Genomic DNA, 24765 nt, shown 5'->3' on the forward strand with positions numbered 1-24765 from the left:
ATCAAAACTACAATGAGATATCATCTCACACCAGTCAGAATGGCCATCATCAAAAAATCTAGAAACAATAAATGCTGGAGAGGGTGTGGAGAAAAGGGAACACTCTTGCACTGCTGGTGGGAATGTGAATTGGTTCAGCCACTATGGAGAACAGTATGGAGGTTCCTTAAAAAACTACAAATAGAACTACCATATGACCCAGCAATCCCACTACTGGGCATATACCCTGAGAAAACCAAAATTCAAAAAGAGTCATGTACCAAAATGTTCATTGCAGCTCTAGTTACAATAGCCCGGAGATGGAAACAACCTAAGTGCCCGTCATCGGATGAATGGATAAAGAAGATGTGGCACATATATACAATGGAATATTACTCAGCTATAAAAAGAAACGAAATTGAGCTATTTGTAATGAGGTGGATAGACCTAGAGTCTGTCATACAGAGTGAAGTAAGTCAGAAAGAAAAAGACAAATACCGTATGCTAACACATATATATGGAATTTAAGAAAAAAATGTAAATGTAGGGGTAAAGCAGGAATAAAGACGCAGACCTCTTAGAGAACGGACTTGAGGTTATGGGGAGGGGGAAGGGTGAGCTGTGACAGGGCGAGAGAGAGTCATGGGCATATACACAGTAACAAACGCAGTAAGGTAGATAGCTAGTGGGAAGCAGCCGCATGGCACAGGGATATTGGCTCGGTGCTTTGTGACAGCCTGGAGGGGTGGGATGGGGAGGGTGGGAGGCAGGGAGACGCAAGAGGGAAGACATATGGGAACATATGTTTATGTATGACTGATTCACTTTGTTATAAAGCAGAAACTAACACACCATTGTAAAGCAATTATACCCCAATAAAGATGTTAAAAAAAAATAAAAATAAAATAAAATAGAGTAATAAAGGAGGGGCTTTCACTAAAACCCAGACCCCTGAGAAGGAAGGGGTCCAAAGGAAGAATTTCTCCTTCCCCACCAACAGCTCAGCCATTGAGAAGCAGTTACCACTTCGGCTTCCTTGAAACAATTCCTCCCAACTTCCTCTTTTCCTCTATAAAAGTAAGCCCCACTCCTCTATTCTTTGGACTTGCCTATGTTGACCATAATTTGCTTGTCCTGAATTGCTTTCCTGCATAAATTTGTTTTGCTGGTAAATAACTCTTTTTTTTTAAGGTCAAAAGAACTAAGCAGATGGTCCCTGGACATTCCTCACTGCCCAGGGAAGTCTATCCCACCTCCTTCTGGGAATGGAGCAACCTTGAAACATGTCTTTAAAACCTTGACTGGACATGAATTTCCTGTGAAAAGTAGTACCCTTGATTTGTACATAAATTAGGCCAGTTTTCCTTTTAATTGTGGCTCTTATTTAAGACATAGGCAGAAAACACTTTGACATAAATTGTAGCAATATCTTTTTGAATCTATCTTCTAAGGAAAAAGAAATAAATGCAAAATAACCAAATAGAACCTAATTAAACTTAAAAGTTTTGCACAGCAAAAGAAAACCATTGACAAAATGAAAAGACAACCTACTGAATGGGAGAAAATATTTGCAAATGATAGGACAAATAAGGGGCTAATACCCAAAATATATAAACAACTCATACAACTCAATATCAAAAAACAAAGAACCCAATTTAAAAATGGGCAGAAGACCTGAATAGACATTTTTCCAAAGAAGATATACAAATGGCAACAGGCCCATGAAAAAATACTCAATATCTCTAACCATCAGAGAAATGCAAATTGCTTTGTAATAACTTTAAATAGAGTATAACCTATAAAAATACTGAATCACTATGTTGTACGTCTGAAACTAACTTAATATTGTATATCAACTGTACATCAATTGAAAAATAAAATAAAAATAAAATGGTGGGACTTTGTGGAAATTCTATTCTGATAGCTTCTGTTTTATTATTGATGCAAGAAACAAAGTCTTCAGCTAAGAGGGAGGATGGGGAGACAGTAGTCACATGTTCAAGACTAATTCTGATCTGCCAAGAAGCAGACATCAAGATGGAAGTAAATGTGCAAGAGATTTATAGGAGATTTATGGGGAATAATAATGGAAGAGAAACCTAAAGACAGTGGGAGAGCCTTCAAAATGCAATGCAGAAAGAACAGAAAAGGGAGGTTTGGGTAGGAAGAGCCTTAGACTGCAACAATGAATTGTCCCCAGGTAAAGATTCTCAAGAACCCCATCACTGATTTGGCTGGGGAGCCCAGAGGAGGAGGCAATGGTACCAGAGTCCAGGAGCTGGACCACCCGGCAGGAACTGGAATAAGTGGGAACTGGCACCACAGAAGAAAGTCATCCAGAAGGAGTCAGAGCCAAAGAGAAGCTGTAGCCACTGCTGGAACCTGAAGGGGAGCGGATGGAAAGGGTGCCCTGGCCTCTCCTTTCCTGTCACCGTTTAATGTCCCATCAATGCTTTCTATTGGCTGAACCTAGATGGCAGCCAGTTAACAAGGGAGCTTTTGAGGAGCTCTGCCCTCTGTAATACAGAGCACAGGAGGAGTAGGACATGGACCTGAAAACGTATGGGCACAAGAATTCAAATAGCTGATGCCTTAAAAAATTTGCTATGACGTCCCATGAGTTCCAAAAGGTCCAATGGGAGTTCAGGAGTTGGGGAAGAATTGGGCATGGTACAATATTGGGAATTGGAAAAATTATATGAGAATTTAAGTGTGGTAGATAAAAGGGGACCTGGGAGTCTGGTGCTTTCTATAGAAACAGACACAAACAGGAATTTAAAAAATAATGAGATTATTTGGAGGCTGGTAGGCCCCAAACAGACAGTATTAGTGAGGTGTGGGTCCTGGGTTTTACTATTTGTTGGCATCAATGTTGGAAAAGGCCTAAGCATGTACATAAGCCAAGGGGAAAGAGGCTATGGAAAGTAACAGAGATGGATAATGCAAAATGAAAAATGGAAAGGAAAGGATAGGAAAGGAAAGGAGAAGGAAGAAGGAGAGAGGGAAGGGGAGGGAAGGGAAGGGAAAGGAAGAGAGAGAGAGAAAGAGAAAGAAAGAAAGAAAGAAAGAGAGAGAGAGAGAAAGAAAGAAAGGGAGAAAGAAAGTCACAGAGAAAGACAAATACACTATGTTATCACTTATATGTGGAATAGAAAAAAATAGAACAAATCAGTGAATATAACAAAACAGAAACAGATTCACAGATGTAAAGAACAAACTAGTGGTTACCAGTAGGGAGAAGATGGGCGGCAAGGGGCAAGATAGGGGTAGAGGATTAAGAGGTATGAACTACTGTGTACAAAGTAAATAAGCTACAAGTATATATTGTACAGTACAGAGAATACAACCAATATTTTCTAATAACTAAAAACGGAGTATAATCTATAAAATTTTTGAATCACTATGTTGTACACCTAAAACTAATGTAGTACAGTATCGTAAATCAACATACCTCAATTTAAAAAAAAAAAAGAAAAAAAAGAATTTAAAAAATTTTGTAACTATGTATGATGACAGATGTTAGCTTATTGTGGTGATCATTTTGCAATATATACAAATATCAAATTATTATGTTGTACACCTAAAACTGATATAATATTATATGTCAATTATATCTCAATAAAAAAATAAAAGAGAAATAAATAGAAAGGATAGCTAATAAACTGTGGTATATATGTATCTTAGTCTACAAATCCTGATGTGTAAGGAACACAGATTAATTTTTTTTAGAATCCAATCTCTTCCTTGGTTCCCCAGTTCATTGGGGTAGTGGAAATGTAATCTAATTTTCCCTGAGTTTTGTTTTCACCTAAATTCTAGAATCTTACCTAGTGCTAGATATACATGTATGTGTACATGGTTGATGTATACATGTGATGCTGGTGTGTGTGTGTCTATGTGTCTATGTGTCTGTGTGTGTCTGCAGTAGGGGTGGGGAATTGAAGGAGCACTTGCACTTGAACCTCAAAGGCATCTCCTCACACTGGTGTCTGCTGACTGGTCCATTATCACATCTCGTCCTTGGTGCCTGGTCCATCTGCTGGGGTTTCTACCTGCATCATCCCTTTAGAAACGCCTTCTGCACCATTCTTAAATACAAAGGCATCACCTCCTACTACCCTCACCACAATTCACAATAGTGTAAGACACTCTATGAGGCTTCCCAAGTCCCATCTGGCTAGAATGGGACCAGGGAGCCATGTTCTCTAATGTCTCACTACCTACCCAGAGCTCTAAAAGGAAGTGAGTTAGAGGCCCTTTCTGCTCTCAGATCACACAAGCTTTCCGGAGCTGTTGCCAAAGCCCTAGACTTGACCCGGAGCAAGACGCAGGACACAGGACTTTCCTCAGAAATGCCCCAGTCTTTCCTGCCTTTCCTCATCCATCTCTATTCTGACAGCACAAGGAATCCTTGCTGGTGAGGGAGGCAAACAATGAGAAGTTACATTCCTTACTCTTCAAGCCTCCTCTGTCTAGGTCTCTCTCTTCTTCTAAGCCCAAAGAGGAAAAAAAAATCTCAAAGCTTTCTCCCTCTCCTGAGACAGTGAATATGGGCTTGTTATTTTTATGGATGCAAGGAAGAGACAAAGATGGAAAAGTACCTACCGAGGGAAAAACAATAACCACACTGGTTAATATTTCAAAAACATCACACCCCACAGAATCAAGTTCTGAGAGAAGGTGGCAGACTGAGCTCAAAATTATGGAGAGGAGAAAGGCTGGGAGTAAAGGAACATTTTGAGATGGAGATTACAATTCAACCAAATGGCTGTATGTTCTAAGAATGTTTCCCTGGAATGGATCTTCTCAATCCGGAAAGAGACGAGGTATACTCTGGGAGTAAAATGAAGTAGATTTGGAGAAAGCTTACAAAAAAGAAATCAGCTGTGCTAGCCCTGTGCACCATTATCACATGAATTTCTCACAACAAATGGTAAGGTTGGCATAATAATTCTCTTTCACAAATAAGGAAACTAAGGCAAAGAAAGGTTTGGAATTTGTCTAAAGTCACACAGACCAGTAGGGGTGCTGTGAAGGCTTCAGGTGAGTGGAAAGATTTAGTCCCCCAAATTTATGGCTTGCTTCTTTTCTCATAACTGGGCTTAAAAATAAAAATTGTCTTCAAGTATGTAAAACTCTTTAAGTCATAATAAAATGTTTTTCTGTCATTGACAATAGCTGTTATCTGACTTGAGAAAATGAAAGCAGTACATGACTCAGCATGAAAAAGTAGGAAGTGATTTTGCGGGAACATGTTTCCTATAGTAACCATAGCAGACTCCAATTTTGCTGGGGCTTCAATAGGCTAGTTAGTCAAGCTTCCTTAGAAACATCTATGTCTCCATCACATAACTCCCAAATATAGTACCCTTGTCCCAGCCCTTCAAGCAGCTGGCATGAGCACATATTTCTGCCGGGATTTGTGTCCCAGGGGTCAAGCTGGATGGGTAGAGATGGAGTATGTTACAAAACAGCCTGCAGCAGGAAGCACCAGGGCTGTATAATTGCTCAGTCTTTGGAGAGCACCGAAAATCAGGCACAGGAAACAGAGTTCAGCCCTGCAGTTTAATGCAGATTGAAAACTGGGAGCAAGGTCTGAAAGTCAGAAGCTGGGAGAAGCAGCACAGAATCAAAAATAATAGTGAAATACAGATGGCCAATAAGCACACGAAAAGATGTTCAACTTTGCTAATCATTAGAGAAATACAAATCAAAATTACAATGATGTATCACCTCACATCAGTCAGAATGTCCATCATTAAAAAGTCTGCAAATAAATGTTGGAGAGGGTGTGGAGAAAAGGGAGCCCTTCTACACTGTTGGTGAGAATGTAAATTGGTGCAGCCACTATGGAAAGATGGATGTTGTGTATGTATATATACGCACACAGTGGACTACTACTCAGTCATAAAAAAGAATGAAATAATGCAGCAATATGGATGGACCTAGAGATTATCATACTAAGTGAAGTAAGTCAGACGGAGAAAAACAAATATCATATGATACCACTTACATGGGGAATCTAAAAAAGTGATATAAATGAACTTACTTACAAAACAGAAATAAACTCACAGACATAGAAAAAAAAACTTACGGTTATCACAGGGGCTAGCAGGGGAGGGGGGGAGGAGAGAAATTAGGAGTTTGGGATTGGCAGATGCAAGCTATTATGTATAAAATAGATAAACAACACATCCTACTGTATACTACAGGGAACTATATTCAATATCTTGTAATAAACTATAACGGAAAAGCATAAAAACAAATAAATAAATAGAATGAGAAGCAAATGAGAAAAAAAAGGATAGGGGGAAGCTTGGAGTTCCATTCTTTATAAAAAATCAACAACTGGTATTACAAAAGAAATTATTGTGTTTTAAAGACCATCACCAATGTAAAAGTGTCTTAAATCTCTTTTCATTTCTTTAATACACATGGGTCACACTAGGCACATGATTTTGTAATCTGATTTTTCTTTTAATATATGAACATGCCCTTTTATTCTTCAACCAACAGCAGTTTAGTTTTGCCACCACTGATCCATTGCCTGCCCTGACCAGGGAAACCAGTGATATAATAATTGCTAGATTTAATGGGCATCTCCAGTCCTGTCTCACTTGACTTATCTTCCGTGACCACTCCTTCCATAATCAAAAATGCCTCCTTTGACTTCCCCAACATTCTTCTATCCTGGTTTTCCATTTATCTCTGGCTTCTCCCTCTGATGCCCTTCATGGACATTTTCTTCTGATAATCCTTGAATATAGAAGACAGATATCCTGGAAAATTTGCTGCTCCTCTCATCTTAAATACTCTTCTTGGGCATTCTCTGTGACTGACCATCTCTGCCTGTTGATACACAGAAATTCAAATCTTCTGCTTTGTCCCTCTCCTGAACTCTAGACCCTTAGCTATAATTCAAACCAGATTTCCCACTGACTTGTTAAACTCAACATACCCAAAGCAGAATTTCTCTCTTACTCTCTCACAAATATGAAGATACCTCCCTTAAAGCTAGGAGAGAGAAAACCCTCCCAGCACCATCTTGCCTCTTTACTTTGATAATATTAATAAACACACAGCTAACATTATTGAACTCAAATACTATGTAAAGAGCTTTATTGACATTATCTCATTGAATCCTCACAATGCACTTTACAACAAGAACAGGGAAGCTTAGGAAAGTAGACACTTGCTCAAAGACACACAGAAAGTAAGTGCAGGGCTAACAGCCTTAGCAGTTTGTCTCCAGACCTCCTAGCATGTGCTCTTAGCTTCACACTTTTATGAAAAGACTCAATAAGTCTGGACTTTTGCAAAGAAATTTTTACTGAGAAACCATGAGAAAAGAAAACAAAATTCAAAATGTAAAAATAGATTAAGTTACAAATCATATATTGTTTGTTCAAATGTAATAGTGTCTACCCACTTCAAACTAGCCAGCTCAGCTCGGCACCCAGCCCTGGTTCCTTCTCCTTACCACAATCCTCTCTTTTGGCTGCTAGACCAAATCAAGAATTCTCTTTGCCCAAGGAAAGACCTAGGCAAAGAGTTCAGATTTTTCCAGTTGGTTCTTTGAAAAGATCAACAAAATTGATAAAGCTTTAGCCAGACTCATCAAGAAAAAAAGGGAGAGGGCTCAACAGACACCACAGTTATAACAGACACCAGAGAAATACAAACAGTCATAAGAGATTACTACAAGCAACTATATGCCAATAAAATGGACAACCGGGAAGAAAAGGACAAATTCTTAGAAAGGTACAATCTACCAAGACTGAGCCAGGAAGAAATAGAAAATAGAAACAAACCAATCACAAGTACTGAAGTTGAAAGTGTGATTTAAAAAAAAAAAACCCAACAGGGACTTCCCTGGTGGTCCAGTGGCTAAGGCTCCATGCTCCCAGTGCAGGGGGCTTGGGTATGATCCCTGGTCAGGGAACTAGATCCTACATGCCTCAAATAAGAGTTAGCATGGCACAACTAAGAGTTCGCATGCCACAGCTAAAGATCCCACATGCTGCAACTAAAAGATCCTGCATGCCGCAACTAAGATCCAGCTCAGCAAAATTAATTAATTAAAATTTTTAAAACACCAACAAACAAAAGTCCAGACAAGATGGCTTCACAGGTGAATTCTATCAAACATTTACAGAAGAGTTAACACCCATCCTTCTGAAACTATTCCAAAAATTTGCAGAGGAAGGAATACTGCAAAACTCATTCTATGAGGCCATTATCACCCTGATACCAAAACCAGACAAAGATACCACAATAAAAGAAAATTACAGGCCAATATCACTGATGAACATGGACCCAAAAATCCTGAACAAAATACTAGCAAACAGAATCCAACAATAGATCAAAAGAATTATACACCATGATCAAGTAGGATTTATCCCAGGGATGCAAGTATTTTTCAATATCCACAACTCAATCAGTGTGATGCACCACATCAACAAATTGAAGAATGAAAACCATATGATCATCTCAATAGATGCAGAAAGAGGAGACCTTCAAGACGGTGGAGGAGTAAGACATGGATATCACCTTCCTCCCCACAAATACATCAGAAATACATCTACATGTGGAACAACTCCTACAGAACACCTACTGAACACTGGCAGAATACCTCAGACTTCCCAAAAGGCAAGAAACTCCCCATGTACCTGGGTAGGGCAAAAGAAAAAAGAAAAAACAGAGACAAAAGAATAGGGATGGGATCTGCACCTCTGGGAGGAAGCTGTGAAGGAGGAAAAGCTTCCACACACTAGGAAGCCCCTTCATTGGCGGAGTCGGGGGATGGGGGGGGGGCTTTGGAACCACGGAGGAGAGAGCAGCAATAGCAGCACAGAGGGCAAAGCAGAGAGATTCCCACACAGAGGATCAGTGCCAACCAGCACTCACCAGCCTGAGGGGCTTGTCTGCTCACCTGCCAGGGTAGGTGGGGGCTGGGAGCTGAGGCTCGGGCTTCACTCGGATCGCAGGAAGAGGACTGAGGTTGGCTGCGTGAACACAGCCTGAAGGGGGCTAGTGCTCCACAGCTAGCCAGGAGGGAGTCCAGGAAAGAGTCTGGACCTCCTTGAGAGGCAGGAGACCATTGTTTCAGGTGCACGAGGAGAGGGGATTCAGAGCACCCCCTAAACGAGCCCCAGAGACAGGTGCAAGCCACGGCTATCATCCCTGACACCACAGACGGGCATGAAATGCTAAGGCTGCTGCTGCCACCACCAAGAAGCCTGTGTGCGAGCACAGGTCACTATCCACACCTCCCCTCCCAGGAGCCTGTGCAGCCCGCCACTGCCAGGGTCCCAGGATCCAGGGACAACTTCCCCGCGAGAACGCACGGCGCGGCTCAGGCTGGTGCAACGTCACACCGGCCTCTGCCGCCGCAGGCCTGCCCTGCACTCCGTACCCCTCCCTCCCCCTGGCCTGAGTGAGCCAGAGCCTCCGAATCAGCGGCTCCTTTAACCCTGTCCTGTCTGGGCAGGGAACAGACTCCCTCAAGTGACCTACATGCAGAGGTGGGGCCAAATCCAAACCTGAAACCCAGGAGCTGTGGGAACAAAGAAGAGAAAGGGAAATCCCTCCCAGCAGCCTCAGAAGCAGCAGATTAAAGCTCCACAATCAACTTGATGTACCCTGCATCTGTGGAATACATGAATAGACAACGAATCATCCCAAAAATGAGGCAGTGGACTTTGGGAGCAACTGTAGTTTCGGGTTTGCTCTCTGCATCTAATTTGTTTCTGGTTTTAGGTTTATCTTAGTTTAGTATTTAGAGTTTATTATCATTGGTATATTTGTTTATTGATTTGGTTGTTCTCTTCCTTATTTTTTTATATATAGATATATATATTTTTTCCTTTTTCTCTTTTTGTGAGTGTGTATGTGTACGCACCTTTGTGTGATTTTGTCTGTATAGCTCTGACTTTACCATTTGTCCTAGGATTCTGTCTGTCGGTGTTTTGTTTGTTTGTTTTATAATACTTTCTAGCACTTGTTATCATTTGTGGATCTGTTTATTAGCTTGGTTGCTCTCTTCTTTCTTTCCTTGTTTTATGATATTTAATTTTTTTATTTTTAATAATATATTTTTTTATTTTAATAACTATACATTATTTAATTATTTTTTTCCTCCCTTTTCTTCTGAGCCGTGTGGCTGACAGAGTCTTGGTGCTCCAGCCAGGTATCAGGCCTCAGCTTCTGAAGTGGGAGAGCTGAGTTCATGACACTAGTCCAACAGAGACGTCCTGGCTCCACGTAATATCAAACAGCGAAAGCTCTCCCAGAGATCTCCATCTCAACGCTAAGACCCAGCTCCAGTCAACGACCAGCAGGATACACTGCTAGACAACCTATAACAAACAACTAGCAAGACAGGAAAACAACACCACCCATTAGCAGAGAGGCTGCCTAAAGTCATAATAAGGTCACAGACACCCCAAAACACACCAATGGATGGGGTCCTGCCCACCAGAAAGACAAGATCCAGCCTGTTCACAAGAACACAGGCACCAGTTTCTCCACCAGGAAGCCTACACAACCCACTGAACCAACTTTAGCCACTGAGGGCAGACACCAAAAACAATGGGAACTACAAACATGCAGCCTGCAAAAAGCAGACCCCAAAAAGAGTAAATTAAGCAAAATGAGAAAACAGAGAAACACAGTGGATGAAGGAGCAAGATAATAACCCACCAGACCAAAAAAATGAAGAGGAAATAGGCAGTCTACCTGAAAAACAATTCAGAGTAATGATAGTAAAGATGATCCAAAATCTTGGAAATAGAATGGAGAAAATACAAGGAAGGTTTAACAAGGACCTAGAAGAACTAAAGAACAAACAAACAACAATGAACAACACAATAAATGAAATTAAAAATTCTCTAGAAGGAATGAATAGCAGAATAACTGAGGCAGAAGAACAGATAAGTGACCTGAAAGATAAAAGAGTGGAAATAACTACTACAGAGCAGAATAAAAAGAGTGAAAAGAACTAAGGACAGTCTCAAAGACCTCTGGGACAACAGTAAACGCACAAACATTTGAATTATAGGAGTCCCAGAAGAAGAGAAAAAGAAAGGGACTGAGAAAATATTTGAAGAGATTATAGTTGAAAACTTCCCTAACATGGGAAAGGAAATAGTCAATCAACTCCAGGAAGCACAGAGTCCCACACAGGATAAATCCAATGACAAACACACCAAGACACATATTAATCAAACTATCAAAAATTAAATACAAAGAAAAAATATTAAAAGCAGCAAGGAAAAAACAACAAAAAAAATACAAGGGAATCCCCATAAGGTTAACAGCTGATCTTTTAGCAGAAACTCTGCAAGCCAGAACAGAGGGGCAGGGCATATTTAAAGTCATGAAAAGGAAAAACCTACAATCAAGATTACTCTACCCAGCAAGGATCTCATTCAGATTCGATGGAGAAATTAAAAACCTTACAGACAGCAAAAGCTAAGAGAATTCAGCACCACCAACCTGCTTTACAACAGATGGTAAAGGAACTTCTCTAGGCAGGAACCACAAGAGTAGGAAAACACCTAAAATAACAAACCCAAAACAATTAAGACAATGGTAATAGGAACATACATATAAATAACTACCTTAAATGTAAATGTATTAAATGCTCCAACAAAAAGACATAGACTGGCTGAATGAATACAAAAACAAGACCCATATATATGTTGTCTACAAGAGACCAATACAGACTGAAAGTGAGAGGATGGAAAAAGATATGCCATGCAAATGGAAATCAAAAGAAAGCTGGAGTACCAATTCTCATATCAGACACAATAGACTTTAAAATAAAGACTATTACAAGAGACAAAGAAGGACACTACATAATGACCAAGGGACAAATCCAAGAAGATATAACAATTGTAAATACTTATGCAGCCAACATAGGAGCACCTGAATATATCTGGCAAATGCTAACAGCCATAAAAGGGGAAATCGACAGTAACACAATCATAGTAGGGGACTTTAACAACCCACTTTCAGCAATGGACAGATCATCCAAAATGAAAATAAATAAGGAAACACAACCTTTAAATGATACATTACACAAGATAGACTTAATTGATATTTATAGGACATTCCATCCAGAAACAACAGAATACACTTTCTTCTCAAGTGCTCATGGAACACTCTCTGGGATAGATCGTATCTTGGGTCACAAATGAAGCCTTGGTAAATTTAAGAAAATTGAAATTGTATCAAGTATCTTTTCCAACCACAACGCTATGAGACTAGATATCAATTACAGGGAAAATCTGTAAAAAATACAACCACATGGAGGCTAAACAATACACTAGTAAATAACCAAGACATCACTGAAGAAATCAAAAAGGAAGCTTAAAAATACCTATAAACAAATGACAATGAAAACATGACGACCCAAAACCAATGGGATGCAGCAAAAGCAGTTCTAAGAGGGAAGTTCAGAGCAATAAAATCCTACCTCAAGAAACAAGAAACATCTCAAATAAACAACCTAACCTTACACCTAAATCAATTAGAGAAAGAAGAACAAAAAATTCCCAAAGTTAGCAGAAGGAAAGAAATCATAAAGATCAGATCAGAAATAAATGAAAAAGAAATGAAGGAAACGATAGCAAAGATCAATAAAACTAAAAGCTGGTTCTTTGAGAATATAAACGAAATTGCTAAACCATTAGCCAGATTTGTCAAGAAAAAAAGGGAGGCGCCTCAAATCAATAAAATTAGAAATGAAAAAGGAGAAGTAACAACTGACATTGCAGAAATACAAAGGATCATGAGAGATTACTACAAGCAACTCTACGCCAATAAAATGGACAACCTGGAAGAAATGGACAAATTCTTAGAAAAGCACAACTTTCTGAGACTGAACCAGGAAGAAATAGGAAATACAAACACCAGTCACAAACACTGAAGTTGAGACTGTGATTAAAAATCTTCCAACAAACAAAAGCTCAGGAACAGATGGCTTCACAGGTGAATTCTATCAAACATTTAGAGAAGAGCTACCACCTATCCTTCTCAAACTCTTCCAAAATATAGAAGAGGGAGGAACACTCCCAAATACATTCTACAAGGCTACCATCACCCTGATACCAAAACCAGACAAAGATGTAACAAAGAAAGAAAACTATAGGCCAATATCATTGATGAACATAGATGCAAATATCCTCAACAAAATACTAGCAAACAGAATCCAACAGCACATTAAAAGGATCATACACCATGATCAAGTGGGGTTTATCCCAGGAATGCAAGGATTCTTCAATATATGCAAATCAAGCAATGTGATAGACCATATTAACAAACTGAAGGAGAAAAACCATATGATCATCTCAATAGATGCAGAAAAAGCTTTTGGAAAAATTCAACACCATTTATGATACAAACCCTCCAGAAAGTAGGCATAGAGGGAACCTACCTCAACATAATAAAGGCCTTATATGACAAACCCACAGCTAACATCATTCTCAATGGAGAAAAACTGAAACCATTTCCTCTAAGATGGAAGCATTTCCTCTGCTTTATGACAAAGTGAATCAGCTATACATATACATATAACCCCATATCTCCTCCCTCTTGCACCTCCTTCCCACCCTCCCTTTCCCACTCCTCTAAGTGGTGACAAAGTACCCAGCTGATCTCCCTGTGCTATGCTTCCCACTAGCTATCTTATTTGCATTTGGTAGCATATGTATGTCCATTCTACTCTCTTGTCCCAGCTTACCTTCTCCCTCCCTGTGTCCTCAAATCCATTCTCTGCATCTGTACCTTTATTCCTGTCCTGCCCATCGGCTCTACAGAACAAGTTTTTTTTTTTTTTAAGATTCCATATGTATGTGTTAGCATATGGTATTTGTTTTTCTCTTTCTACCTTACTTCACTCCGTATGACAAACTCTAGGTCCATCCACCTCAATACAAGTAACTCAGTTTCTAAGTTATCATTGTCTAAGTAATATTCTATTGTATATATGTGCCACATCTTCTTTATCCACTTATCTGTCGATGGACACTTAGGTTGCTTCCATGTCCTGGCTATTGTAAATAGAGCTGCAGTGAACATTATGGTACGTGACTCTTTGAATTATGGTTTTCTCAGGGTATTTGCCCAGTAGTGGGATTGCTGGGTCATGTGGTAGTTCTATTTTTAGTTTTTTAAAGCCCCTCTATACTGTTCTCCATAGTGGCTATACCAATTTACATTCCCACCAACAGTGCAAGAGGGTTCCCTTTTCTCCACACCCTCTCCAGCATTCATTGTTTGTAGATTTTTTGATGATGGCCATTCTCACTGGTGTGAGGTGATACCTCATTGTAGTTTTGATTTGCATTTCTCTAATTATTAGTGATGTTGAGCATCTTTTCATGTGTTTGTTTGCAATCTGTATATCTTCTTTGGAGAAATGTCTATTTAGGTCTTCTGCCCATTTTAGGATTGTGTTGTGTTTTTTTTTGATATTGAGCTATGTGAATTATGTAAATTTTGGAGATTAATCCGTTGTCAGTTGTTTCATTTGCAAATATTTTCTCCCATTCTGAGGGTTGTCTTTTTGTCTTGTTTATGGTTTCCTTTGCTGTGCAAAAGCTTTTAAGTTTCATTTCATCTGTTTGTTTTTATTTCCATTTCTCTAGGAGGTGGGTCAAAAAGGATCTTGCTGTGGTTTACATCATAGAGTGTTCTGCCTATGTTTTCCTCTAAGGGTTTTATAGCGTCTGGCCTTACATTTAGGTCTCTAATCCATTTTGAGTTTATTTTTGTGTATGGTGTTAGGGAGTGTTCTAATTTCATTCTTTTACATGTAGCTGTCCAGTTTTCCCAGTACCACTTATTGAGTGGTCTTTTCTCCATTGTATATTCTTGACTCCTCTATCAAATATAATGTGACCATATGTGTGTGGGTTTATCTCTGGCTTTCTATCCTGCTCCACTGATCTGTATTTCTGTTTTTGTGCCAGTACCATATTGTATTGATTACTGCAGCTTTGTAGTATAGTCTGAAGTCTGGGAGCCTGATTCCTCCAGCTCTGTTTTTCTTTCTCAAGATTGCTTTGGCTATTCGGGGTCTTTTGTGTTTCCATACAAATTGTGAAATTTTTTGCTCTAGTTCTGTGAAAAATGCCATTGGTAGTTTGATAGGGACTGCATTGAATCTGTAGATTGCTTTGGGGAGTAGAGTCATTTTCACAATACTGATTCTTCCAATCCAAGAATATGGTATATCTCTGCATCTGTTTGTATCACCTTTAATTTCTTTCATCAGTGCTTTTAGTTTTCTGCATACAGGTCTTTTGTCTCCTTCAGTAGGTTTATTCTTAGGTATTTTATTCCTTTTGCTGCAGTGGTAAATGGGAGTGTTTCCTTAATTTCTCTTTCAGATTTTTCATCCTTAGTGTATAGGAATGCAGGAGATTTCTGTGCATTAATTTTGTATCCTGCTACTTTAGCAAATTCATTGATTAGCTCTAGTAGTTTTCTGGTAGCATCTTTAGGATTCTGTAATGTATACTGTCATGTCATCTGCAAACAGTGCCGGTTTTACTTCTTTTCTGATTTGAATTCCTTTTATTTCTTTTTGTTCTGTGATTGCTCTGGCTAAAACCTCCAAAACTATGTTGAATAATAGTGGTGAGAGTAGAAAACCTTTGTCATAAAGCAGAAACTAACACACCATTGTAAAGCCATTATACTCCAATAAAAATGTTTAAAAAAATACATGCAGAAAAAGCTTTTGACAAAATTCAACATCATTTACAATAAAAACTCTACAGAAAGTGGTCATAGAAGTAACATACCTTAACATCATGAAGGCCACATGTGACAAACCTACAGCAACTAACATCATATTCAACAGTGAAAAGCTGATAGCATATCCTCTAACATCAGTAACAAGACAAGGATGTCCACTCTTGTCACTTTTTTTCAACATAATTTTGGAAGTCCAGCCACAGCAGTCAGTGAAGAAAAAGAAATAAAAGGAAACCAATCTGGAAAAGAAGAAATAAAACTGTCACTGTTTGCAGATGACATGATATTATATATAGAAAATCCTACAAATGCTACCAGAAAAATACTATAGCTCATCAATGAATTTGGTAAAGTCACAGGATACAAAATTAATACACAGAAATCTGTTGCATTTCTATACACTAACAATGAAAGATCAGAAAGAGAAATTAACAAACAATCCCATTTACTATTACCTCAAAGAATAAAATACCTAGGAATAAACCAACCTAAGGAGACAAAAGACCTGTACTCTGAAAACTCTAAGATGTTGACGAAGGAAATTTAAGATGACAAAAACAAATGGAAAAATATACCATGTCCTTGGATTGGAAGAATAAATATTGTGAAAATGACTGTACTACCCAAGGCAGTCTACAGATTCAGTGAAATCTCTATCAACTTACTAATAACATTTTTCACATAACTAGAACAAAAAATCTTAAAATTTGTATGGAGACACAAAAGACCCCAAATAGCCAAAGTAATCTTGAGAAATAAAAACAGATCTGGAGGAATCAGGCTCCCTGACTTCAGAGTATAATACAAAGCTACAGTCATCAAAACAGTATGGTACTGGAACAAAACCAGAAATGTATATCAATGGAACAGGATAGAAAACCCAGAAATGAACCCACACACCTATGGTCAATTAATCTATGACAAAGGAGGCAAGACTATACAATGGGAGAAAGACAGTCTCTCCAATAAATGGTGCTGGGAAAACTGGACAGCTACATGTGAAAAAAATGAAATTAAAACACTCTTTAACACCATACACAAAAATAAACTCAAAACGGATTAAAGACCTAAATGTAAGACCGAACACTATAAAACCCTTAGAGGAGAACACAGGCAGAACGCTCTCTGACATAAATCACAATAATATCTTTTTCAATCCATCTCCCACAACAATGGAAATTAAAAAAAATAAACAAATGGGACCTAATTAAACTCAAAAGCCTTTGCACAGCAAAGGAAACCATAAACAAAATGAAGAGACAACCCACAGAATGGGAGAAAATATTTGCAAATGATGTGACCAACAAAGGATTTGTCTCCAAAATTTACAAACAGTTCATGAGGCTCAATACCACAAAAACAAACAACCCAATCAAAAAGATGGGCAGAAGGTCTAAATAGACATTTCTCCGAAGAAGATATACAGATGGCCAAGAGGCACATGAAAAGATGTTTAACATCACTGGTTATTAGAGAAATGCAAATCAAAACTACAATGAGATATTACCTCACACCAGTCAGAATGGCCGTTGTCAAAAAATCTACAAACAATAAATGTTAGAGAGGGTGTGGAGAAAAGGGAACTCTTCTACACTGTTGGTGGGAATGTAAATTGGTACAGCCACTATGGAGAACAGTATGGAGGTTCCTTAAAAAACCAAAAATAGAGCTACCACATGATGCAGCAATCCCACTCTCGGGCATATATCCAGAGAAAAACTTGGTTCAAAAGTACACATGCACCGCAATGTTCACTGCAGCACTGTTTACAATAGCCAAGACATGGAAGCCACCTAAAAATCGATCAACATATGAATGGATAAAGAAGATGTGATACAAATATACAATGGACTACTACTCAGTCATAAAATAGAATGAAAGAATGCCATCAGTAGCAACATGGATGGACCTGGAGATTATCATACTAAGTGAAGTAAGTCAGACAGAAAAAGACAACTATCATGTGATATCACTTGTATTTGGAACCTTAAAAAAATGTTACAAATGGTCTTATCTATAAAACAGAAACAAACTCATAGACTTGGAGAATGAACCCATGGTTACCAAGGGGAAGGGTAGGCAGGAGGGATAGAATGGGAGTTTGGGACTGACATGTACACACTGCTATATTTAAAATGGATAACCAACAAGGACCTACTGTATAGCACAGGGAACTCTCCTCAATATTCTGTAATAACCTAAATGATAAAAGAATTTGAAAAAGAATGTAAAAAAATTAAAAAAATTTTTTTTAAAAAAAAGAGTTCACCTTTTTCTAAATGCTGCTCATCAGAATTAGTCTGGGCTCTTTGACAGTGGATATAAGGGCTCCTTTTATATTCTGATTTGGTCCTCTGAGCCCCATCCCGTTCCCTGCATTAAGCAGAGAGCTGCCCTACCTTAGCACTGGGCCTCAGACTGCTCTGAAACCACCTCCTCCTTCTCCTTGTAGATAACTCAAACCCTGGAGCTCTAGTGCTTCTACAACTCATTCTTGTATGTGCTATTCGGTACTGAATAATGTATTTGATTCCTGATGCTGGTGAGACCCCGTAGTAAAGACCAACTTCTTTGTCATGGCCTGTCTGGTGGCTTTGTTGCCCAGCTCCCACCACCACCCCCAATCCTCCTGCTCCCATCCCCAAGCCTAGAATGAGACTCTTAATTATTCCTCCAGTTCTTAAGGCCCTGTCCCTCCACTGGTCTTTCTTAGGATTTCTTCTGGTTCTCAACTCATTTGCAGAGCACTGTTAGTTATGTTCCTAAAGTAATCCTCCCTTATCCGGGGTTTTGCTTTCCACAGTTTCAGTTACACGTGGTCAACCACAGTCCAAAAATATTAACTGGAAAATTCCATAAATAAACAACTCATAAGCTTTAAATTTTGCGCCATTCTGAATAGCATGATGAAATCTCACACTGTCCCATTCCATCCAGCCTGCGATGTGAATCATCCCTTTGTCCAGCGTATCCTGCTGTTCAGTTACTCAGTAGCCACCTTGGTTGTCAGATCGAGTGTCACTGTGTCACAGTACTCGTGTTCAAGTAACTCTTATTTTACTTAATAATGGCCCCAAAGCACAGTAGTGGTACTAGCAATTTGGATATGCCAAAGAGAAGCCATAAAGTGCTTCCTTTAAGTGAAAAGGTGAAAGTTTTCAATAACAAGGATAGAAAAAAATCATGTGCTGAGGTTGCTAGAATCTATAATAAGAACAAGTCTTCTTTCCATGAAATTGTGAAGAAGGAAAATGAAATTCGTCCTACTTTTGCACTTGCACCTCAAACTGCAAAAGTTACAGCCACAGTGCACGATAAGTGCTTAGTTAATACAGAAAAAACATGAAATTTGTCTAATAAGATATTTTGAGACAGAGAGAGACCACATTCACATAACTTTTATTACAGTATATTGTTATAATTTTTCTATTTCATTAGTCATTGTTGTTAATATCTTACTGTGCCTAATTTATAAGTTAAAGTTTACCGTAAGTATGTATGTATAGGGGGAAAAATACATAGTATATATAGGGTTCCATACTATCCAAGATTTCAGGCACCCACTGTGGGTCTTGGAACATATCCCCCTCAAATAAAGGGGAACTATTAACTCTTTAAGTCAGTATTTTTGTTTTCTTTGGATAAATACCAAGAAATGGGATTGTTGGATCATGTGGTAGCTCTACTTTTAATTTTTTGATGAACCACCATAATGTTTTCCATAGTGGCTGCATCAACTTATATTCCCATCAACAGTGCACAAGGGTTCCCTTTTTCCACATCTTCACCAACACTTGTTTTTCATTGTCTTTTTGATAATTTGTTCTAACATGTGTGAGGTGATATTTCATTGTGGTTTTGATCTGCATTTCCTTGATGATTAATGATATTGAGCACCTCTTCATGTACCTGTTGACCATCTGTATGTCTTCTTTGGAAGAATGTCTGTTCAGATCTTCGCCCATTTTTAATTGAACATTTGGGTTCTTTGGCTGAGTTGCATGAGTTCTTTACATATTTTGGATATTAGCCCCTTGTCAGATATATGATTTGCAAATATTTTCTCCCATTCAGTAGCTGCCTGTTAATTTTATTGACAGTTTCCTTTACTACGCAGAAGCTTTTTAGTTCAATGTAGTCCCACGTGCTTATTTTTGCTTTTGTTGCTTTTCCTTTTGGTGGCAGATTTAAAAAATCATCACCAAGACCTATGTCAAGGAGCTTACCACTTACGTTTTCTAGGAGTTTTATGGTTAAGTGGGGTGGGGGAAGTACTGTACAAGCATTTACTGAATACCTACTATTATGTCAACCACTGCGCTTTCAGATCCTATGAACATTCAAGGGCAAAAAGAAACAATCCCTGCCCTCTAGGAAATGCCTGTCTGGAGAACTAATAAGCATAAAGATTTAAGGAACTGAACCAAATGCTCAATGAAGTCTGAGAATGGAGCCTCCAAGCTGAAATGTTAGCCTTGTAGTACAGAGGCCCTATGAGCACGATACCAAGGATTCCCGAGAACAGAGACTGAATCTTGTTCATTATTCTGTCTTAATCCCTAGCAAGTACTTAGCACAGAGCCAGCACTCAATAAGTAGTCTAAAATAAATAATTAAGCCCACTTACAAATTCCAGATAATCTGAGTTATATTATTCAGGTGTCACAGAGCCAGACCAGATAAATTAGAACACTTTTAAACTGCATTTAAGCAGTGTGATTCATGGAAAGAATTCCGATGTCAGGCTGGCCCTGAAATCAGCGAAGCATCTCACCCCTCCTGGATGCTTCACCTGCCCACATTGCTCATCTCTAATGAAGATGTCTTATCAATCCTCAGGTTCAACCAGGCACTCAAGCCATTGTGCAATCTTTGTGCAGACTGCTTGAATATCTCCAGATAAAGAAGATTCACTTCCCTGCAAGACTCCATAGAGATCAGACAAATTTAGAAATCCTTCTTTGCAGTAAGATAAAATCTATCTTCGTGAAACCTCAGCCCAATTGCCCTAGTTTTAGCCCCTGATACCACAGAGAACAAATCTTGTGCCTCTTCACAGAACAGCCCCTCAGATACTTGAAGACTGAAGCTCATTGAACCTTTTCTTAGGCTGACTAAAAATGTCCTCAGTATTACCAATTATCCCTCACGTTCCAAATCCCCTTATTTCTCTGGCTAGTCTCCATTAAACACACAGATTTATATAAATATATCATTTATTTTTTTTAACGTCTTTATTGGAGTATAATTGCTTTACAATGGTGTGTTAGTTTCTGCTTTATAACAAAGTGAATCAGCTCTATATATACATATATCCCCATATCTCCTCCTTCTTGCTTCTCCCTCCCACCCTCCCTATCCCACCCCTCTAGGTGGTCACAAAGCACCCAGCTGATCTCCCTGTGCTTATGGCTGCTTCCCACTAGCTATCTATTTTACATTTGGTAGTATATATAAGTCCATGCCACTCTCTCACTTCGTCCCAGCTTACCCTTCCCCCTCCCCGTGTTCTCAAGTCCATTCTCTACGTCTGCATATTTTTCCTGTCCTACCCCTAGGTTCATCAGAACCTTTTTTTTTTTTCGACTCTATGCGTTAGCATACGGTATTTGTTTTTCTCTTTCTGACTTATTTCACTCTGTATGACAGACTCTAGGTCCATCCACCTCACTACAAATAACTCAGTTTCATTTCTTTTTATGGCTGAGTAATATTCCATTGTACATATGTGCCACATCTTCTTTACCCACTCATCTGTCAATGGACACTAAGGTTGCTTCCATGACCTGGCTATTGTAAATACAGCTGCAATGAACATTGTGGTGCATGACTCTTTTTGAATTAAATACATCATTTATTAAGTGCAGCATACAGAATAGAATATAGGTACTCCAGTACTACCTGACCAGCATAAAGAAGGCAAGTACTGTCACCTTCTCTATTCTAGGTATTATATCTTAATTAATGGGGCTTGTGATCATACTAAATTTTTATCAGAATCATAGCACACTGCTAATTTATGTTGTGCTTACTGTCAACTAAATTTTTCACATAAGCTATCACCAAGTTATATCTCCCTATCTGGGGACCTTTTATGGTTGATTTTTGAACCTATGGCAGGATTTTCCATTTTTTCCTATTAAATTTTATCTGGTAGATTCAGCTTATAGTTCCAGCAGATCTCTTTAGATCCTAATTCTGTCATTCAACAACTTCAATGTTCCCCTAAGTTTAAATTTATCCATTTCTTAATTCAAAAATATGTTATTTATTGAGTGCTCACTGGGTGCTAGGCACGGTTCTAAGCACGGGGGATTCAACAATGAATAAGACAGACAAAACCTCTGCTTACAGGGAATTCACATTCAGAAGTGGTAAGGGGATGGGTAAATGGAGAAGGGCTGAGAAAAGGAGCATTGTAGGGTGGTGGGGACAGAGAACACTTCTCTTTGCATCCTCCAAGAGTGAATGAGCATGCCTTCTCTATCTTATGTTTTTCATATGAGTTAGGCTGATCCTTCTCTCCAAGTTGATAAAAATGCTTCTGGGATGTCCTCTCAACCAGCTGTAGCTCTCTGTAGTCAACAGTAATGCCCCCTGAAAACCTGGTGTAAACTGTTCCTTGCATTTCCTTGATTTTCCTCCAAGTAATCACTCAGGTGCCCTAAGATAAACTTTCATAATCCCCTTGAGAGTATAACTGAGCTGACCCACTTCACCAGTCTGAGGTACAAACACAGTTACATCTATTTTATTTTTTCTATTTTATCACTTAAACCTCAACTAGTCTTCTTTAGAGAACTGCATACCAAGAGACGCTGCCTTTATAAAGTTCACAAGACTCCATTGGACCCTTTCCTTAAAATATCAGACTCCTACATTTACATAACTGAAGGGAACCACTTGTAATTTTTCAAGGGTAAAAAACTGATCCAAAGGTAACATGTTATCTCTTCCTCTATACTTAGAAGAGGCTAGAATGTTAATTTTGTAAAGTACACTATTTTCATTAGCAGTTAGGGGCGGGGGTCATTTCTTCAGAAATAAGTTTCAAAAGCCTTGGCTTATGTATATAGTAAAGAAGAAAAAGAAGGTAGAGATGAGGGATCTAAAAGTCTGATCAACTTTTCCATCAGGAAAAGGGGAGAAATGCTCTTTTCTTTTTCCACACCTTCCATTTTCTTTCCCTTTTTAACTTCACCTCCCAGGAGAAGCCAAGACTGAGAGGAGAGATACTGGGCTGAACTGGAATAACTATACAAGCTGGATTAGAAGAGATTAAGCTGGCCAAAAGTGTAAATCATTTTTAATTTGCAGCCTTCCAAACTAGCCCTGACATCTCTATTCAGGCATTGGCAAGCTACTCCACAGCCAGAGAGCTACAGGCAGCCTGCTGGGAATTTTAATGACACATCACCCGCCCTCAGCCAAGTACTCTTCCACACCCTCCTACCTCCATCACACTCAACCTGGTCCCAGAGGCGCCTAGAGTTTGGCATCCCACAAGGCCCTCCCTCCCAACAGTCAGTCTTTCACCAATGGCCCCAAGCCCAAGATTCCCCTTCCTGCCCACTCCAGACATCAACAGATCTCATGCTTTATCTGATCTCGGTTAACAACTCTGGATGAAAAAATGAAACCCAGCTTATTTATATCTTAGAAAGGAGTCTGTTAACCAAAATACATTTCTTGGAAATGGGGTATGATTTATTAGGCTTCAAACGACTCCACAGTGATTTTGTCCCATCTAGTCAAGAGTGAAAAATACAGGACACCCACATTACTCAGCTGAACACAGCTGCACCCCATGATAGTCTGATAAGTGACTTATACCAATGGTGTGGGACTCAATCAAAACAAAGAACCAAACGCTTCGTTTTCACAAGTGTATGCATATGTCCAAACCCATCAAATTTAGACATTAAATATGTGCTGTTTTTTGTATATCAATTATACCTGAATAAATCTGTTTTTTAAAGAAGAAGAATCATCACTTAAAAGAAAGTGAGGTTTGACCAGCAAATTCTTCAAACCCTGATGGGAAGTGTAAGGACTTCATGTGCATATGGTAATAATTTTAATAATAATGGTAGCTAAACATATACACATTTATAACATACTTTACATAGATTATCTCATTAAACATATGCAACAATCTTATGAGAAAATTACTATTATCACAATTTCAGAAAGTAGGGAATTTCTGTTTTAACTAGTCCTCTAAGTATCAATGAACTTACTTTTTCTTTTTTTACATCTTTATTGGAGTATAATTGGTTTACAATGGCGTGTTAGTTTCTAACAAAGTGAATCAGTTATACATATACATATGTTCCCATATCTCTTCCCTCTTGTGTCTCCCTCCTCCCACCCTCCCTATCCCACCCCTCTAGGTAGTCACAAAGCACCGAGCTGATCTCCCTGTGCTATGTGGCTGCTTCCCACTAGCTATCTATTTTACGTTTGGTAGTGTATATATGTCCATGCCACTCTCTCACTTTGTCCCAGCTTACCCTTCGCCCTCCCCGTATACTCAAGTCCATTCTCTAGTAGGTCTGTGTCTTTATTCCCATCTTGCCCCTAGGTTCTTCATGACCATTTTTTTTATATTCCATATATATGTGTTAGCATACAATATTTGTTTTTCTCTTTCTGACTTACTTCACTCTGTATGACAGACTCTAGGTCCATCCACCTCATTACAAATAGCTCAATTTCGTTTCTTTTTATGGCTGAGTAATATTCCATTGTATATATGTGCCACATCTTCTTCAATGAACTTACTCTTAATATTCTACTCTTAGGACTGGAAAGATGGGACTTTAAGGCTAGAAAGACTCATAATTAGAGTGGTTGGGCCCTTTTTCCCACACACCACACCCGCAGGCAGCTACCTTCCATTTCCTGCAGCAAGTAGACCCAATCACATTCCATAGATGGGACCAAATGATTTCATATTGCTTTCAGCAACTATATGAAGAGATATATGATTAAAACAGACTTTTAGTCCCATTTCTCAAC

General features: G+C 38.8%; 1 long non-coding RNA gene across 1 annotated transcript in view; it reads right to left on the reverse strand.

Moving 5' to 3' along the window:
• Nucleotides 1-24765, reverse strand: part of LOC307186551 — an 87844-nt gene that overhangs the window by 18920 nt on the left and 44159 nt on the right. Inside the window, exon 2 of the long non-coding RNA XR_013828402.1 lies at nucleotides 15792-15983. This is a non-coding gene — a long non-coding RNA (uncharacterized lncRNA). The remainder of the gene's footprint in view (nucleotides 1-15791; nucleotides 15984-24765) is intronic.

Source organism: Stenella coeruleoalba (assembly GCF_951394435.1).
Source record: "Stenella coeruleoalba genome assembly, chromosome: 5".
NCBI classification, from domain to species: Eukaryota; Metazoa; Chordata; class Mammalia; order Artiodactyla; family Delphinidae; genus Stenella; species Stenella coeruleoalba.